This window comes from Conger conger, chromosome 2 (genome assembly GCF_963514075.1).
Source record: "Conger conger chromosome 2, fConCon1.1, whole genome shotgun sequence".
In the NCBI taxonomy this organism is placed as follows: Eukaryota; Metazoa; Chordata; class Actinopteri; order Anguilliformes; family Congridae; genus Conger; species Conger conger.
In genome coordinates, this window is record NC_083761.1 from 59,934,787 (window position 1) to 59,940,158 (window position 5,372).

Here is a 5,372-nt window from a genome sequence, read left to right on the forward strand (position 1 = left end):
GGTGCTATGGTATTTAATGAGAACTGCCTGGAAAAAAGAACTCATCCCATCAGAGTGGCAAAGAGCAGAAGCGGTCTTCATCCCCAAGGAAGCAAACTCCAAAGACATCAGCCAATTCAGAAACATCGCCCTGCTGAACGTAGAAGGAAAAATCTTCTTCTCAGTATTGGCCCGAAGGATGACCACCTACCTGCTAGAGAATGGCTACATCGATACCAACTGCCAGAAAGCAGGAGTCCCAGGTTTCCCAGGGTGTGTAGAGCACTCTACAATGATCTGGGACCAGATCCAGAAGGCCAAACGGGAGAAGAATGACCTGCATGTCATCTGGCTTGACGTTGCCAACGCGTATGGATCTGTCCCACACCAGCTGATCAACTACGCCATGGAGTTCTTCCATATGCCCTCCTGCATCAAGAACCTGGTGGCACGCTATTTCAGCGATCTGCAGATGTGCTTTGCCCTCCAGGACTTCACCACCGGGTGGCAGCAGCTAGAGGTAGGAATCGCCATGGGGTGTGCCATTCCTCCAACCCTGTTCGTAGCAGCCTTTGAGATAATCCTCATCGGAGCAAGACAAACAGTTGGAGGGATCAAACTACCATCTTGTCAAAGGCTACCCCCATTGAGGAGCTACATGGACAACGTCACCAGCCTCCTTCAAACAGCACCATGTACAGCTGAGAAGGATGGACAAATTGATGTCTGGGGCAAGAATGGCGATCAAGCCCACCAAGTCACGTAGCCTGTCACTCAGAAAGGGAGTCAGAAACGACACCACCATCTTCGTCGTTGGGGGAGAGAGAATCCCTCTCCTGTCTGAGCAGCCCATCAAAAGCCTGGGGAGGCAGTACACTGCAGAACTGTCTGACAAACAGATGGGGAGAACCATCATGAAACAGCTCACGGATGGCCTGGCAAGAATCGATCAAAGCCAACTCCCTGGAAAGTACAAGGTCTGGTGCTACCAGTTCACGCTGTACAGGAGGGTGATGTGGCCGCTGAAAATGAGTGAGATCTCCTCATCTACCACAAATAAGATGGACGGAAAAGCCAACTCATTCATCCGAAAGTGGTTGGGGCTGCCACGGTGCCTCTCTGAAACGGGCCTTTTCGGGAAGAACACGCTGCAGCTGCCACTGCAGTCCATCAGGTTGGGCTACATGCTAGAGAAGATGAGGCTGGTTCTCGAGCTAAGAGAGACCATTGATCTAGCCGAGGTACTGGAGGGGTGTCGACAGGGCAGCAAAGAATCACCACCAGCAGAGAGCCACATCAATTTTGTCACGTAAGGAGGGGGACGAAGATATACCAACTCAAATAAAACACCAAGGCCCTTTTTCCCTGGCCAGGAGTGGGACATGAGGGTCGACCTTGACAGGCAGCATCAGTTCCCCACTGAGATCACCGCCACGTCTCTCCGTCCTGACATCGTTGTGTGGTCGATCAAGGCAAGATCGGTGCACCTCATCGAGCTCACAATACCACGGGAGGAGGGGATCGAGGCTGCCTTCGAGCGCAAGAAGGCCAAGTACTCTGAGCTGGCTGCCGAGTGCCGGGAGGCTGGCTGGAAGACCACCATCTACCCAGTGGAGGTTGGATGCCGAGGCTATGTGGGACTGTCAACCGCACGCCTCTTGAGGGACGCAGGAGTGACCGGAAGAAAGTTGAGAAAGGCGACGAAAGAACTTGCAGAGGAGGCTGAAAAAGGCAGCTTTTGGCTCTGGCTGAGGAGGAAGGACAGGAGCTGGGGAAAGAACAACTAACCCCAACAACAGCCACAGGGGGGAAGATCCATCAGCTGCAGGGGGTGACAGGGAGACGTCCCTGTCACTGCCCCGCCACCAGGAGATGTTCCAGGATTAAAGGGGCGAAACGTCGGTGAATGGTGGTTCCTGGCTAATGACCCTGCAGCTGACCCATGGGCACTGGAGGAGGTGCGACAGGCAGCAATGCCGAGCAGGAAATTCCACCTACCTGTACATTTACTCAGCGACACTGAACCAGATATAGGAATCTTTATAGATCTGCTCAATATGTCTGATATATAATTAAGGCTACATTACACAGTATTTGCCTTCTTATCTGTGTCCTGCACAAGAACAGTGCTGCTCCCCATACCCATGTTTTCTGCTTCAATCATTAATGTACCTAAGTGATGAGGTGACTGATTTTTGAACTGTGATCAATAGGCTTTATTATTTATTTATATTTCAATGCTGAGTCAGAATGACATTATGTTTGTAGCCTTCAAAAGCATAGCCTGCTGCAGACAAAATATTTATGGAGTTCCATAGGGCGGTTTGCATGCTTTCATAGTTGAGAATGGCATGTTTGCTTTGTTGGACACAGAAAACTTGATGAATATAGCAACAATAACGAAGGGGCCAGTAAAAAATCAAAACTGTCAAGCTTCTGTCAGGATGAAGTATGAGATATCACGCAGTGTCATTGTGTACCATCCAGTCATGTGGCCAGCTGTTCCATGTAGAAAAAAGGCCACAAATTCAACAGTGAACCAGCAGGATGCTCAACCCAGTCATCAACCCCTTTAATAAATATTCTCTGTGCGTTTGAAAACTGTGAGAAAAAGGGGTGTGACAGTGCGGCAGCGCCACCGCCAATTTTAATTGCGACCGTATAATAAAATCGTGCTCATATAAATTCAGTCTGGAATAGGAGGGCACTTATACAGGATAAGGCCAGCATTGTATGAACTTAACCCTGTTTATTCCTGATGGTATGTGTGCATGTGCGTGTGTGTGGAATATTCCATGAATGAATTTATGAAATCTTACAAACACAATGGTTTAAACCGGTAACTAGTGATCTCTAACCAGTAACAGATAAAATCTCAAGGTACAAGGTGCACATTATGCTGGTGATGAATGGTAAATTGGAAGTTTGTAGATGTTTGTTTGCCTGAGGCAAACTGGCACACCAGAAGAGTAGTCTTTTTACTACATGCATAAGCACGCTTTTGCTGCCGCGTTAAAGGAAGAGGTACTGAAGACTCCTTCAAAGAACTACAGAGTATGTTCAAGTCATTTAGGCTGTGCAGCAAGTACAAGATGAACGGCACACCTGGAACTAGCACCACGGGAACAGAGGTGGCAGTGTGTGTTGCACCAATTTCTCCCTCCTGAAGAGTGAAGCCAGCATGAGCCCTGACTCTTGAGGATGCAGCAGGAGTAGGGGCATGGAGAGCAGCAGAGGTCCCGGTGGTGGTGGCGGTCCTGTCAGCAGCAGTGGTACCAGCAGCGGCAGTTCCAGTAGTGGTTCAAGCCCATGGAAGTATGGAGCTAGGGCAACCTGTGCAGCTCATGGGATGGCGGGAACCAAGGTTGCAAAAATACACAGAGGATGAGGACATTGAGCATTTCATGACTACAGCTAGTCAGCATCCAAAAGCCGAGTGGGCAATGCATTTGCTGTCTTTACTGACTGGGAAAGAAAGGGCTGCATATATTGTGATGGACTTTGGTGACACCTTGGAAAGTGAAAGAGGCTATCCTGGGTCAGTTTGTGATCCATCCGGAGACAAACAGTGCTTCGCTCCACAGTGCTACCAGAAGAAACACCCAAGGAACTTTACAATAGGTCTCCAAACTCCAAAGAGACTGTGGATGAAAGAACATAACCCAAAATCAGCCAACTAAGGGGTATATCTGGCAGAATCCTTCATGCAGCACGAAGAGACCCAAGACTATACAGGCTGGGGTGTGAAAGAGAGTTCAGCACTGCTCCATCTGGTAAGTTTGAGGGTGGTCGGGATGATAGTCTCAACACCAAAAACATTTTGTTAAGCCTGGTCAGGACACTGACGTGATCTGTCATCATTGTGGTCAGGCAGGTCATATTAAGCACAAATGCCCCCTTGTTAAGTCCAAAACCTCACAGATCTGTTACGTGACAGGTTGAGTATGAAAAGGCAGATGACCAATGGAAGATCATGGTAGCAGTGAATGTCAGTGGGAAGCAGACTGAGGCTTTATTTGACACAGGAAGTAGTCAGACTCTTGTGTCTGCAGATCTTGTGGCAGAAGGCAGCATTCACACACAGAGAGAGGGGCTGATTCGTTGCATCCATGGTGACAAACTGTCTTATCCTGACTTGTTTCTGGAGATTGAGAGTCAGGCATACTTGGTCACAGTGGGGGTGGCCAAAAAGTTTCCTTATCCAGTGGTTTTAGGAAAAAACATCCCAGGATTAGCAACGCTCAAAAACAGACAAGAGCCGTAACATGGCAATCACCCGTGCAGACTAAGATGGAAGGACAGAGAGGCAGGTTGTGGGATGCATTGCCCTTTGCACCAGCAAGACCAAAGCCAAAGAGTCACAGAAGAAGGGAGAGGTTCAAGGGCACTAAAGTGCTGGAGACAGTACTGCGGCTGAACTCTGATGTGCATTTTGACCTTGCTATACAAACACACATTACAAACTTGCTAAGGAAAGATGTGTCATTGAAATCACTCAATGCAGGCTTGACAGAAGATAGAAATTGGGAGGCCATGGGTCCTAAGTACAAACTGAAAAAGATAATTCTTTTTCGGCATGGGGAGGAAGGAGAGCAGCTAGTGTTATCCACTTCACTAAGACCAATGGAGTTAGACCACTCGTCCATGGGCAGGATATTTAGGTCAAAACAAAACATGGGAGAGAATTGTGGAGATATTCTATTGGCCTAACATGTATGCTGAGTGTCAGCTAACGGCAGCTAGTAGGAAGGGGAACAGAGCTCCATTGTTCCCAATGCCATCATTGAAGTGCCAACAGAATTGCAATGGATATTGTTGGCCCACTAGAGGCATAGTTGTAGGGGCAACAGATATATTTTAGTCATTGCCGATTATGCTGCAAGATACCCAGCAGCTTTTCCCCTGAGAAATGTCAAGGCAAGTCCGATGGCTAATGCTTTGCTCCAGCTGGCATCAAGGGTGGCGGTGTAGCGAGTGCTGCTTTAAAGGCTACTCGCTATTTAGCTCATATATTAGCTAGTCAGTTCATACATTTTAAAGTTCAAGTCAGTTTGCTTCCCAAAATTCCAACCTGATGCCAAGAGCTAAGAAAGTACCCTGAAATTGCTGTATGACGTTTTCAGTATGTAACCATTTGAATTCAATATTATAAGAAAGGTAGACAAAGGATGATGAAAAAGAAAAATTGATAGATTCCAAGGGTAAAAAAAATAATCTCTGCATTGGGAATACTCAAGTTAACTGAATGATATCAATTCCATTTGAATTGAGTGTTTTTCATCCCACTAGGGTATCATATCATATTTTTAATCTCACTTGTTTGTATTTTGGAGGTTCAGGCCTGGTGTTTGCTCAAGATTTTCTTCCCCCCCCCGTTTCCTCTGTAAAACATG